The sequence below is a fragment of the Leuciscus leuciscus genome, assembly GCF_965113295.1.
Source record: "Leuciscus leuciscus genome assembly, chromosome: 4".
Lineage (NCBI taxonomy): Eukaryota > Metazoa > Chordata > Actinopteri > Cypriniformes > Leuciscidae > Leuciscus > Leuciscus leuciscus.
In genome coordinates this window covers 18,963,177-18,979,083 of record NC_138728.1, presented here as the reverse complement: position 1 = coordinate 18,979,083, position 15,907 = coordinate 18,963,177, and the positions used below count along the sequence as shown (strand labels likewise).

The window sequence follows — 15,907 nt, the reverse complement described above, 5'->3', positions numbered from 1 at the left end:
TAATGAATGAACACTATGAATTAAAATTCCACTCAATTAGCCTATAGGTTTTAATGAAAGGCAAACATGTCTGAAATGTACATCTATCTATTTTTTTTATTACTAGCTACACTCAATTATTGTGTCTATTTTTTCTGTTTTGTGTTTAATATTACTGACTGCTTATCCCCCAAAAAATGCTTATTATGCTCCGTCGCCCATGTATACTCCTTATGTTAAGATCATATCAACTCAAATCATGCTAGTGTATTTATTTATCGCATGATCCCTTGCGTAAAGGACATTGTTTTAAAATGATTTCATAATTCACCATGACTCACCATTGTTCTGAGTCTGTGGCAGGTCTCCAGCTCCGCTCAACTGTGTGTCATGTGGTACAGAAGTGCCATTCCAGCAACCAAGACAAACTGCTGTGGGACAGTATTACAGGCACAGGCAAACTCATCTGTGAAGATACAACATGAAGATACTCAAATCAAACAATGGCAAAACTCATTTCATATTTAACAACTATTTAATGAAAACATAAGCATCAAATGCAACTATATTTTGTAAAAGGTGTTTTAACCCCATCATTCTTTATTTGTGCCCATCGACAGCAGTTTCAAAGAACCCGGATGTTCCTGTCCAAACAATTGTTTGCAAATATTACTTGATCTAAGTAATCCCATAGCCTAGCTGAAACCAATTATTCAATCTTGTCCGCACTATTTGAATTGTCATAAATAAGAAAACCTCAAAATGTATCCTATAAACACCATCCCTTGGTTTCAGAGACAAGATTTAAGACTAGTCCCAGAACAAAATGCATGTTTGAGCTGTTTTAACTAAAAGCAACTTGCACTGATATATCCTAAAATATATCAGTGCTACTGTTTTGTCTTAAAATGAACACCAGTAAAAAAGAAAATAATCTAAGGCACGTTTATAAAAGCTTCTTTAAATGTCCTAAATTGAACAAAGGCCTTATCCTGGCTTAATCTAAGCCCTGTCTGTGAAACCAGGCCAATGCTAATTTAAGGGCCATTAATGGCCCACACACACGTCCTCCACATGCATGTCACACGTTGACACGACTGTAAGCTGGGTTAGAAAAGAAATGAGACAACCCAACCACCACATTACAGAACGACGGTCATTCTGTACTTGATCAAGTTCAAAGGGCAGTTCTAATAATAATTTTCCATGCATACTTTTTACAAGCAGTCAAACAACAAATTAACACACTTATTCCAGGAAAATAAAATGTATCTTGTAGCCTACCGGTTTAAGTTCATTAATATTAATTAAGCCAGGTTTAGCATTGATTTCACACATCTGAATAGTGAAGAACTCAGGGAAAGGTTAAATGATAAAAATCGCACCGTGAAACATTTTCACAAGCCAGTTCAGTTGGGCACTTGGGGAAGGATGACCTGACCAACTTTGAAACATTTCACATACCAGAATAGTTAACTTACGCACTCAGGGAGGGAATGGTAAAGTGACCAAAACTGCACTGTGAAACATTTCACAAATCTATATGTCCATTTGAGCCTAGTATGACCTGACTAGATGACCAGTTTTTAAACTATAAGCTGATTTATCAAATGGCTTGGACCGTTTGCACAGCCTCTACTATGTCTTTATTACACAAGAAAAAACAGGACAGAACAGTGAGAAACACAGAAATGCAACAAAATTCTGAAAGTTCACAAATCGGGTGATTTTCTAAACGTGGTCTTCATGTTAATTGGAAATAGACGTTAAACATTTACTTGCTGACTTACCAAGGGGTTGATGGACAAATGCTTTGCAGTGAAAATTCACAAATCTAGAAGGCTTTTGGAGCTATACGCATTATAAAATTAAAATACACACATGAAGAAATGGCACGCAACATTATATGACTACGACGGCCAAAAGAAATCGTTCATTCCTACCTTTAATGCATTATATTTGTGGAAAACTGCAGTTTCTATGAAAACAGATTTACAAAGTACAAACGAGTCTTCTTTCAAATCTAATACAATTTTGTAGCCTAATCATCTGTCCAGCAAAAAAATATATAATTATGCAAATCTGGAAATAATGCCTAACCAGCACATGCAAAGATAGAGTGTTGCAGCCATAGTCACAGCAGCGCCATCTTTGATTTAACGCGAATGAAAGAGAGGCTGTGAGGGATAGAAATACATCTCTTCAGTTACTTATAGTCTACTGTTAATGGGGTTTTTGGATTGTTCTGTTGACAAAACAGCAAAAATATCTTTCCAATAAACTTCAATGGAAAAAACACTCCGACCAATATGAGCTGTGGAAAATTAGAAGTGATCTAGGAGCTTTATATACAGCGGATGCCATTGAAAACACTGTAAGTCACAGCCTCGCTTTCATACATGTCAAGGTGCTGCTCTGAATAAGGTCTATAGCCTATTCATTTTTGGCATACTTCAGTGTACTTGTAGACGGACTAGGCCTACTGATCAGTATAAAGTGTTAATGATTAGTTAACTTGAATATCGCCATTTTAGAACAACTAATTTTGTTCCAAGTATAGTTTAGTTTTCAAATTCTACTTTACTAAAACTATTTTACGTGTATTTCCTGTACTTTAGTGTGCTAAAATGGCACAACTTCTCTCTATGGCTCTGGGTAACACTTTACAATAAGGTTCATTACTTAACATTAGTTAATTACCTTAGTTAACATCCTAAGAATGAACAATACTTCTTCAGCATTTATTAATCTTAGTTCATATTAATTTCAACATTTACTACTAGCTACATTATTAAAATCAAAGGTTGTATTTGTTTGGATTTGTATTAATTAACATTAACAAAGATTAATAAATACAGTTACAAAAAGTAGCTATTGTTCATTGTTACTGTAGTCCATGTTGGTTTATACATTAATGTTCACTAATGAACCTTATTGTAAAGTGTTACCCAAATATATAATAACAATTAAGCAAACAATTTTGGTTGAAATAAAGCATTTAAAGTAATCATATGGGTTTTATTGAACAACGCTGTTAAAATACACCATGTAAAATATGATATAAACTAATATAAACATAACTTGTGTACATTAGTGACCATAGACCTGCATTATATGACTGACAGACAAGAACGGTTTGACCTAAAATTATCAAAATTTAAACTACTGCGGAAAAAAGACACCTACATCTTGGATGCCCTTGAGGTAAGCTAAAACATACCAAAATTTAATTTCAAAGTGAACTATCCCTTTAAAGGAATAGTCTGAATGAAAATTCTGTCATCATTTTCTCACCCTCAAGTTTCTCCAAACCTGCATGAATTTCTTTCTTCTGCTGAACACAAAAGAAGAGATTTTGAAGAATGTTGGTAACCAAACAGTTGATAGACCCCATTGACTTCCATAGTAGGAAAACAAATATTATGGAAGTCAATGGTACCCATCAACAGATTGAATGTAGGCTTTTATTCACACATAAACATCAACTCACACATCAGTTGTGGTAAACAGAAGCTCAAGCATATGCAGCATATGCATAAGCATATGCAGCACAAGCATATGGTTGAACTTGTTGATCAAAGTTTATATACGAATAAAAGCCTTCATTCAATCATTTCATCATATATAAAACGATCGTGTCTATTCAGAACATTTGTACTAAACCACTCAATTCATATATGGATTAGTTTTATAATCTCAAAGCGTCAAAGTGGTAGCGTAACTGTCAATGCTACAGAACTGGGTCAGATTGTATTTAAAAATATATATAGGCTATAACGTTATATCTTCTATCTTCGAAAAAGACCATCTACGAATGTCTTACGGGTTTGGAACAACACGTGGGTGAGTAGCCTAAATAATGACAGAATTTGACATTTTTGAGTGAACTGTCCCTTTAAGGCAGCAATCGCGACCACGCGAACTTTGTTACATCAAGCGAGAGAGAACTTATATACAAGTTCAGTGACAAACAACGATCTGCTTATCGTTTCACATTATATTACACAACTTACCCGGTCAAAGACAACGAACGTGCAAGGAAGAGGAGAGCAGTACAAGGCGTAGGCCTACAATTCAGTTTGCATTTCGCAACAACTGTCCTCGCGGCTCACACAAGCAGCGCAACAACTCTGGCAACAATCATGACGCGCAGAGCCGCACTGCGCAGCTGCGGGAATTACGCGGGCTGCACCTGGTCTGGTGTGATTACGTTGCCAAAAATTACGTCAAACTAAACATTCAAGAGGCACCGAAAAAAAAATTGCAGCCCTTCTGATACAATAATAGTATTTATTGCAAATTGCAACAGAAGCAAACTCAACTGATTTTGTATCCTCAATATGTCACGAGTAAGGGAAAAAAAGCCCAGAAAAATCCCATTAGGAGAAAGTTTCGGAAAAAGACCCAAATATAGCCTATTCATACGCCTATTCATTCTTTTTCTCGCGTGAATAGGGTAAAAAATTTAACCTTTAGATATCACCATGAAAATTACTGAGTTGATTACTTACATCAAGACAAACAAAAAATGTATAACAAGTTTTAAAAAAAAAATGTTTTTAACATGGACAAACGGTGCATAATCTAATTAGCCTACGTATGTGCTAATTTGCATAAATACCACAACAGATCTAAACATTGGGTATAGCCAGGTGAAAATGTCTTGTTCAATCTTGTTGACATATAACAGAAAAATACTTATGTTAAGGTCTGAATATAACCCATTTAGGCTACCTTTGAACATTAATACATAAAGGCAGGCAGAACCAGCCTTTATTAATTATTATTGCAGAGATGGGATTTGGGGCTGGGTCCGTGGGACTGTTTCTGGGGGTTCACTTTTTATTTTACCTACCTTTTGTCTTCTGCATTCTCCTTACCATTGTCTCCTGTTCTTCCCTCAGACTCGTCCCCCAGAAACAGTCCCACGTTTTCTAAAGCACTTCTTCCTGCCTCTATGTATTAATGCTCATAGGTAGCCGAAATGGGTTCCATTCAGACCTTAACATTAAGTATTTTACTGTTATGTCAACAAGATTCAACAAGACATTTTCACCTGGATATAACCAATGTTTAGATCTGTTGTGGTATTTATGCAAATTAGCACATACGTAATTAGATTATGCACCGTTTGTCCATGTTAACAAACAATTAAAAAAAACTTGTAATACATTTTTTTGTTTGTCTTGATGTAAGTAAACAACTCAGAAATGTTCATGGTGATATCTAAAGGTTACAATTTTTACCCTATTCACTTGAGAAAAATAACGAACTACGAGTATGAATAGGCTATATTTGGGTCTTCTTCTAAACTTTCTCCTAATGGGATTCTTCTGGGCTTTTTTTTTTTTCCTTTCTCAGGACATATTGAGGATACAAAATCAGTTGAGTTTGCTTCTGTTTCAATTTGTTCAAGGTTGACCCCCATTTTGGCTTAAAATGACTGGACTATAAGGCTGAACATCAAGGACCATGACCAAAATCACATAGCATTTGAGCTTGTTCATAAACCACCCTCACTGTTTCAAAGGGGCTGTGAAATGTTGTTTTTCTTTTTTAAAACCATGAAGAAATGAAGAAAGCAGAAGAATGACTAAAGTTTAGCATCGGGTCAGGAACCGAAGGTTAGTGAAACAAACAAGAACAGTAATGCACACTAATATTTCATTCTATTACCTAAATATTTCTGCAGGTGGCAGTGTTGCTCTTTTCTCACAACCATTGGATTATTGTCTCTCATTTACAGTTTTTCTCAGTCGCTTTGGTTAATTTCTTAGATCAAAAGTGCAATTCTTGATACTACTTGTACAAATTCCAAATCATCTAGTCACTTGTGCACATCATTAAAGCAATTTATTATTCCTCTGAACAAATTGCAATTGCTTTTGTACATGTTGCAATTGATAATGTACAAGTGTCAGCTTTTTTTCCACATTTTCAATTGCTCATGTCATGTTGATCAAAATATAGTAGATGGTTCTCTGTTGAGTAGTCTTACCCCTTAAAACATCTAGGCATTAGTTCCTTGCATAAGCCATTACATGCAAAATTGTTGAACTATTTGTCATAAACTGTCAAGCATAGTTTTACACATTTCTATTAGACCTTTTGTACAAAAACGTGAATTGATGAATTATGCAGGTGAAATTGACCCTCACTCATGAAGGAATGTAAAGTGTAAGTTCAACCAACAATCAACCAGTTGTCTAAATTGCTCAAAGGTGCATCTCATGAACAATACATTTACAAGCATATATAGACAGACCACAACACAGAGTTGCAATTTTCCAATAATGGATGGACCAAGAAACGAACAGGGTCAACAGCCAAGAGGAGGAGGAAGAAGAGGAGCAAGGATGCATGGTGGAAGGCAAAACAGAGGAAGAGGAAGAGGCAGAAGAGGACATAGTTGCATATCTGATGACATAAGGGCCACTATTGTAGACCATGTTGTCAATCATGGCCTTACAATGGCTGAGGCGGGTCGAAGGGTGCAGCCGAATATTGGGAGATCAACTGTGCCCTTAATAGTTCAAACGTTTCAAAGAGAGAACAGGTATGTCCACCAATGTACAGTGCACTGTATATATAAGCAGTATACTGTATATTTCCTACAATGCTTCATATTACAGTAGTCCACTTGTATTCCACAGCATACAGAAATATACTCTATACAGATACATACTGCACCTTACATGCACCCACCTGTATGTTTTACAGTAAAATGTGTGTTCGCATAGTTTTTGTCTATGTGAAAGTGTGCGACGCATCACTGCATTTTTCCCCACATAGGACTGCAAGATTACCTCAAACCGGTGGCAGAGGACGCCTTTTCACACCTCAACAGGAGGAGGCTATTTGCACCATGGTCTGAGCAAACAATGCCATGAGACTCAGGGAAATACAAAGGACCATTATAGAAGACAACGATGTCTTTGAAAACATCCATACGGTTAGCATCTCAACCATCGACAGGATGCTGGATAGAAACCAGATGAGTATGAAACAGCTGTACCGTGTACCATTCACTCTCAGAAAAAAAGGTACAAAAGCTGTCACTGTGGCGGTACCTTTTCAAAAGGTACACCTTTGTACCTAAAGAGTGCGTATTAGTCCTTCAAAGGTACATATTGGTACCAAAAGTATACATATTAGTACCTAAATGGTACATATTAGAACCCTTTTGAAGGGTACTGTCCCAGTGACAGCTTTTGTACCTTTTTTTTTCTGAGAGTGTTCAAAAGGAATGAGGACAGAGTTAAGGAGCTACGGTACCAGTATGTACAGGTAAAACATATATCTATGTAACTACTTTACAGCAACATTTTATGATACATAGTACAGTAAGCATAAACTGCACACATTTCCATTGCTGTGGAAGGAACATGCAATATATGTACATTTTATGTCACTCTTCCTTACCAAAACAAATTCAACTGTGTGTACTGGGATACAGCGTATAATGGAGTTGGAATCAAGTGAACCCTCTCACAACTTTGTATACGTGGATGAGGCTGGCTTCAACCTGAATAAATGCAGAAGGCGGGGTTGGAATATGTGAACCCACATTTTGACCGATGGGTCACAGAGCTACTGAGGATTTGCCAGGCCAACGGGGAGGAAATATCACCATGTGTGCTGCTATTTCGGAGCATGGTGTCCTAACCCACATCCCCCTTATAGGGCCATACAACACCCAGAATCTACTCAACTTTTTAGAGACTCTCTACAGGGCTCTCATCCCTAATGATGAGAGGGTTCTGTTTAGAGAGGATTTGCCAAAGTATGTGGTCATTTGTGATAATGTGAGTTTCCATCGATCACACATCATAAGGCAATGGTTTGTGACCCACCCAAGGATGCTCACAGAATTCCTCCCACCTTATTCACCATTCCTTATAACCCAATTGAGGAGTTCTTCTCAGCATGGAGGTGGAAGGTGTCCGATCGTCAGCCACACACACACAGATGACCCAGCTGGCTGCATGTGAGGACATCACAGTAGACGCCTACAGAGGAGTCGAAGGCATTCCAAAAGATTCTTTCCACGTGGCATTGGAAGGAAAAATATCCGGTGTGATGTGGATGAGAATATGTGGGCCGACAGACGGGAACGTCTGGATGTGTAGAGACAGCATTAGAACAGTGCTGCGGGCAAAGTTGTGCCTTAGGGGTATTTCTTTCTAATTTAGTCTTTTTCTTACTGTAATTTTTTTTTCTTTTCTTTTTTTCTTAAAGTAGCACTAGTAAAAGCTGTGAAAAACAAAATCCTGTCCAGTCTCTTTCAATCAATAACCCACATACAGTAATATGTAAATAGTACTGTTGAAATTGATATATGCCATAGAAGTGCAGCCTTATGCATTTTCAATACAGTAACTATCATCCAAACTGTAGCCTAAGTTTACATCAGGTAATACTGTCAATGTGCACAGTTACATTGACAACATGCCTAAACATTTTGACGACCTTGTTCGTGAACAATGACTCAATGACTCATCATTCTGATGACACTGACATGATCATTGGCATGAATATTTACTTTTGAGAGATGGGTTTTTAGTGACTGACTAGCTTTAGAAACATATCTATTGTATATTGCAGTTTGTACAAACTGTTCTGAGAAATGCATTTATTATTTTGCACATGTTAGGGATGATGTGAAAAACGCACCAAAGCGACTGAGAAAAACTGTAAGAACTCAATCGTTTTTCTTTCTTTCCACAATGCCTCTCTATTAGGCAACCAAATCATAGCAAATTGATCAATATATACAAAAAAAAACATCTAAGGCTCTAATTTAATGGACGATCCCTCACTAAATTATATGAAATATTTTGTTGACACATTTACATTAATTTAGTTCTATGTTATGTAGGCTAATCATTATTAATAGTATTGCAAGTTAATTATTTAATTAATTATAATCATTGTTATATAATAAATGTAGGGTATTGCATTCAATTTATATGAATTGAAGTGAATATAATCACTAATTAATTTATTAGAATGAATCCAATAATACTTCCGCCATGATTGATTTTAACAAACAGATATTCATAAGACCAGTTCTTTCTGTCCATTTCAGTAAACATAAATGTCTAAACGGCGAACAGATTGCCTATGGCAGAATTTTTCAGATGCCCTCTGCTTCTCCCTAAAGTGAATTATGCTAATATTCTTTCTGAGTTCAAAAGAGGCCCTTGTGCAAACAGCCTTAATGTAGCGCAGAACATAAAAACAGAGAAACCATTTGCTCCTCTCTGTGGCTCTGAGCAGCTGTGGGTGTTAAAGAAGCTACAATTTGGACCAGTGCTCATTTAAATGCACTTTAACAAGTAATACATAAATCTCTGATTATGTTCGTCTACACCTACTTATCTAACAAGAAAATCCAAAACACAAGTTAGAAACAAGTTTTTGGGACGGAATTCAATGCGACAGCTTGAGTTACTAAGTTTGGAGGCAGTACATGTTCTTTTTCATTCAGAGTTGAGGAAATAAAACTACATTAAAGCCTGAGGCCAACATTCAGTTGTTATGAGCCACTGTGAAATATTCGTGTTTCTAGACATAAATTGGATGATTTGTTTTATTCGTATGAATGTATTCAGCGAACAGAAAGAAGAGGGCACTCTTGGAAATGGAGAAAATTCAAAGGTGCAAAATATATATGTGGCCTTCAGAAATAAATCACTAGTTGTTCGATCAGACACTCCTCAGGTGAACGCTGGACTGACTTGTTCATGAATAAAACGTCAAAATAAAATGAAACAAGTTAAAATATTTAATATTTTTAATAATATATTACGTGCAATGTATAATTAAAAACATTTAATATTAATATTTAAAAATGTAGCTCAGTAACATTGTTTTATATAATCTGTGTTTGAAACCCCAAATTATATGCTGATCTAAACTAAAGCAAACATTGTGACAGTTGAAAGTTTTCAAATCAGGAAAAACAAACACGTTCAGGATGTGTTAACGATTACAAATGCAGATTTTTTGGCTTCAGAATTTGGGTTTGCGCCCAACAGATTGTGTTTATCCACACCTGCACAATTAAAAAATTGCATACCAGCCTTCTCACAGCTGCTTACAATATTTTGTCATTTATACTGAGATCTCCCTGTCTATTCTGTGTTTATGATCAAATATGACAATAACTATAGTTATTAAATGTTGATTTGAGTTAAAATTTTAACAGTCTTATATTTATTGTGTGTAAAGAAATGAGTGAATCAGAATCAAGCATTCAAGAAAGTCGTGTGAATAAATAAATAAATATTACTGTCCCTTAGTCAGACTTTTATATAGAGAATATTTTTTTGGTTCACCAAACTTCACTATAACTCAAAACCAAACAGATGGCCACTGTGTTTTAATGGATACGCTTCTGTGCATAATAAACTAAAAGTTTTATGATTTTATTTTTGGAATATATTTCAATGCATTATTTTGTTCCAAATGAAAAGCAGTGATGGTGAAATACAGTCAGATCCCATTACTGTGTGGTACAGATCAATGCATAATGCATACGAATTGCATTTGTTTTGGCAGGGAAGATTGTTTGGTGGACGTCTGGCAATCGACTGCGCAGCAATCAGAAAGAAGAGCTGGACGCTCGAACACACACCTGTAATATTCTGAAACCCCAGAGAGACATGTGCATGGGCTGGTTTGTTCATGGTCAGAGAGACAACAGACTGAAAAGCTTCAAATGATTGAACTGCTACAAGCGGCGCTAACTGTCAGCCTGCGACTGCGATTTATCCTAAATCATGTTGGTTTTAATTATAAACTAACTTTCTCCTGTATGAGCTGACAAAATGTATTTCAAACTGTGTGTTTACATTTACGGTCATGTTCATAGCAGATGCTTTTCTTATCATAGTGACTTACAAGAGCACAAAAGTACATAACCGGCAGCTAGCTGAGAAAACACGCCGCTCGCTAAGCCAGACCTCTGTTTCTCACCACACGCCTTTAGCTAACACAGACATGAAACACTGAACATAATCTGGCTTTACACATTTTAATTACCTGTTCTGTGTAACAATAATGTGAATTATGAACCAGCCGCTAAAAACACACTGGTAATTGCACTGTCATTTGTTTCTGCAAAGCTGATTTCTGAAAGTACCCATCAACCCCAGGCTTTGTTTCGGAAAGCGAGGCAGACTGTATGTTTGTGTGTTTGTTGAATTGAACAGGAACTAGATGGCTGCTTTTCACTATTGAGATGCCTCTCAGGTGCCTGACTTGTGTGGTGGGTGATAAGATGGGCTTCCAATCAGAGTGAAAGAGCTCAGCATTCAAGTCAGGTGTACTCAGTCTGAATCCCTCGCTGAGACTCGGCATATAGATATTAAACCTTTGCTAGCAAAGGGTTTATTAATTGTTCATTTAAATCTACCTTATTCATACTAGTGAAGTAAACTCATGTTGTATTAAACCAACTGCAGCATTATTTGCACCATCATCGCCAATAAGGAGAATATTCCTCATGACACCTCATTCATTATCGTATGTTGCACTTTCATTGCAGTACAGACCTGATCAGAAGACGACGAAGCAAAAACAATAAGATGGGGGACGTCGATATGTGCCTCTATTTGTGGTCAGTGAACATAATGGTTTGTTAATGATGACTGAACAAATATATGGAGGAGACGAGGTGAGATTCTCATTGACTGCTGCTATCGGACACATTATTAGTCTAATTGGAAGTGAGACACCGTCAGTCTTATGTCAACAATCCCGGCATGGCTAACAGTCCCTGAAATCTCATTGCATGTGGGACAAATCAGACATCTGGCCGACAAAATGAAGGGCGGAAAGAAAAACAAATTAGTTTTATGATGAACAAATGACGACAAGCAAATGCATTCATTACTGCGAGTGACTGAAACACAAGAAGACAAATTACTTTTGGTGACTTTGGCTGCTCTATTGTATTGATGCTTGCTGTCCTTAAAGCAACTGTTTATTAGCAAGTTCAAGGTCACATGCTGCCGTGAATTACCATATTCGTACTGTTTGTTGGCTTATTGGAATAGCGACTTAATATAGCATCCATTTTGCAATCTAAATGTAAAATGTGATAATAAGCGCCTGGTAACTTATTGTTCACCAAACAGGCAAAGCAACAGATCTTGTGTCAGTTTGAAGTGAAAATCATTGTGATAGTTTTGCAGCTATATTGGCTCCTCTCTGTTTTTATGCGACGGATCATCCGCCCTCCTGGTGGAAGTCCTCATTATCTTGTTCCACCCACTCGCTATTTCAATTATTTGCCCTGCTCGATTTCAGGTCGACTCCATCATATGCCACTGGTGTTCAGACAAACACACAGAGCTCAAAATAATGCTGACACGTCGTCGTCACAGTTGATTGAGCAGGAAACCTTGTTAAAGCCAAAATGGACGACGCAAAAGTCCAAAGCAGAAGCACTGAATCAGTCGATTCTTTCCTGGGCTTTTTTATTATTATTATTCACGTATTTTCAGATGTGAAGCATTTTCAATGTATCTAGCCTCAAGGCTTCGACACAATCAGAGTAATGTGTAAATATGTAAGGATATAAAAGCGCGCATGGCAATGGTCGAAATTAGTATGAAAGGGAAAATACACTGAACAAAAGCTGAACTGAGCTGAACTCAAAGATCTAAGACTTTTTCTATGTACAAAAAAGGCCAATTTCTCTCAAATATTGTTCACAAATCAGTCTAAATCTGTGGCATAGTGAGCACTTCTCCTTTGCCGAGATAATCCATCCACCTCACAGGTGTGGCATATCAAGATGCTGAGATTAGACAGTATGATTATTGCACAGGTGTGCCTTAGGCTGGCCACAATAAAATACCACTCTAAAATGTGTATGTGGGGGGGCCGAAAACCAGCCAGTATCTGGTGGGACCACCATTTGCCTCACTCAGTGCAACACATCTCCTTCGCATAGAGTTGATCAGGTTGTTGATTGTGGCCTCTGGAATGTTGGTTCACTTCTCTTCAATGTCAAAGTTGCTGGATATTGCCAGGACCTGGAACACCTGTATACGCCGATCCAGAGCATCCCAAACATGCTAAATGGGTGACATGTCCGGTGAGTATGCTAACCATGCAAGAACGGGGATGTTTTCAGCTTCCAGGAATTGTGTACAGATCCTTGCAACATGGGGCCGTGCTGCAACATGAGGTGATGGTCGTGGATGAATGGCACAACAATGGGCTTCAGGATCTCGTCACGGTATCTCTGTGCATTCAAAATGCCATCAATAAAATGCACCAATGTTCATTGTCCATAACATATGCCTGCCCATACCATAACCCCTCCGCCACCATGGGCCACTCGATCCACAACGTTGACATCAGCAAACCGCTCACCCACACGACGCCATACACGCTGTCTGCCATCTGCCCTGTACAGTGAAAACCGGGATTCATCCGTGAAGAGAACACCTCTCCAAAGTGCCAGACGCCATCGAATGTGAGCATTTGCCCACTCAAGTCGGTTACGACGACGAACTGCAGTCAGGTCGAGACCCCGATGAGCATGCAGATGAGCTTCCCTGAGACGGTTTCTGACAGTTTGTGCAGAAATTCTTTGGTTATGCAAACCGGTTGTTGCAGCAGCTGTCCGGTTGGCTGGTCTCAGATGATCTTGGAGGTGAAGATGCTGGATGTGGAGGTCCTGGGCTGGTGTGGTTACACATGGTCAGCGGTTGTGAGGCCGGTTGGATGTACTGCCAAATTCTCTCAAACGTCTTTGGAGACGGCTTATGGTAGAAAAATGAACATTCAATTCAGGGGGCAACAGCTCTGGTGGACATTCCTGCAGTCAGCATGCCAATTGCACGCTCCCTCAAAACTTGCGACATCATTGTGCTGTGTGATAAAACTGCACAATTTAGAGTGGCCTTTTATTGTGGCCAGCCTAAGGCACACCTGTGCAATAATCATACTGTCTAATCAGCATCTTGATATGCCACACCTGTGAGGTGGATGGATTATCTCGGCACAGGAGAAGTGCTCACTAACACAGATTTAGACAGATTTGTGAACAATATTTGAGAGAAATTGGCCTTTTGTGTACATAGAAAAAGTCTTAGATCTTTGAATTCAGCTCATGAAAAATGGGGACAAAAACAAAAGTGTTGCGTTTATAATTTTGTTCAGTCTAGAAGGGATGGATGACAAATATCAGAAACCTAAACCCGAAAACCAACTTGAAAGCAGTTTTTTTGTAGTCAGACTTTGTCTGGGAAGCAGAACTGCATGAAAAGCTTTATATATCATAAGCTCTTTGCTACAACTCATTTTAATGTATTAGCTGTTGGCTACATAATATCTGAAGAATACAACACCAATTAGGATTAAATAACCGACTCATCCACACCACACGGACAATGTGCTCTTTGTGTTTCTAATTAAATACATTGTTTTGAGTGGATTATTTTCATTATCTCATGTGAACAGAACAGCATGACCAGCGCGGACAGCAATGCTTTCTCAGACTGGTGCAATGTTAGCAGAAAATGACATACTGTACTGTAAGATTTATTTCCTGAGTCCATCTCTACTGGTGTAACAGGTGTGACATTATTTCACTAAACCAATTATGGTAACACTTTAGAATAATGGTCCATCATTAATAAGTAACTATGCAGGAAGTAATGCAGGATTAATGAGTAGCACTACATTAACACTTCAGCTACTACTATTAACTAATATGGAAACAAGCTTAACTAATCAGTAAGTAATATCGAATTTAGGACTAAGATAGTTCCTTATTAGGTAATCAATAATTACTTAATGAGATTGGCATCATTAATAATTAATAGGTAATTATGACAAATTATAAAGAATGACTAATTCATTACTAATCACAACATTAACGAGTGATTGAGACGTTAGCATTTTTTTTATATATTTTTTTTTACTCTCAACGTGGTCATAAAATGCATCAGTAATTACTCAAGGGTTACCTAGTCACTATGCAGGAACTACTAGTGATCTGGACCATTATTTTAAAGTGAAAAAAATCATTTTTATTTTAAAATAACGGTCCAGATCACTAGTAGTTCCTGCATAGTGACTAGGTAACCCTTAGTGATGCATTTCATGACTACATTCAGAGTAAAAATGATGACTGATTACGTCTCAGACACATGATATAATATTCTTAGTAATTAGTCAGTTAGTTAATAGTTATTAATGAGGCTTATCTCATTAAGTAATTATTGATTACATAATAATAATCTCCTAAATTTGATATTACTTACTGATTAGTTAAGCGTGTTCCCATATTAGTTAAAAGTAGTAGCTGAAGTGTTAATGTAGAACTACTCATTAGTCCTGCATTACTTCCTGCATAGTTACTTATTAATGACGGACCATTATTCCTAAAGTGTTACCCCAATTACTGTAATAATCCTGTGAATGTGTGTTCATTGTATCTGAAACTGTTTAATCAAACTGTACACACTCAAAACCCCTTCAAAATAAACTGAAACTGGAGCCTTTTCTGAATAAAAGTGGATGTAAAGTTAAATATGCTGCTTTATAACTTATGCTATAGACTTCTAACCTACAATAGACTGAGAAAATGTTAGGCTGCTGCACAGCTATTTTGGCTTCTTTTGATTTATTTTGCTATTAAATTACATGTGTTTTGAATCAAATACTGAATATTATGGTTACCAATGGCCTTTTGGGTTTCACTTTATTTTGACACATTCTGTTGACAATAAGTAGCGTTGCACCTACATGTCCACTAACTCTCATTAGGGTGTCAGTAGAGGATTAGTAGACTGGTAGGGTTAGAATAAGTTGACATGTAGTTGTAAAGTTACTTATAGTCAGTAGAAAGTCTGTTGGAGGACCATCACAATAAAGAGTTGGAAAATATTAAGCAGACAGTCTA

General features: G+C 37.3%; 1 long non-coding RNA gene across 1 annotated transcript in view; it reads right to left on the bottom strand.

Annotated features, from left to right (window-relative positions):
• Window positions 1–254: 254 nt before the first annotated feature.
• LOC309497927 overlaps window positions 255–15,907 on the bottom strand; it is a 32,747-nt gene continuing 17,094 nt past the window's right edge. Inside the window, exon 4 of the long non-coding RNA XR_014205761.1 lies at window positions 255–445. This is a non-coding gene — a long non-coding RNA (uncharacterized lncRNA). The remainder of the gene's footprint in view (window positions 446–15,907) is intronic.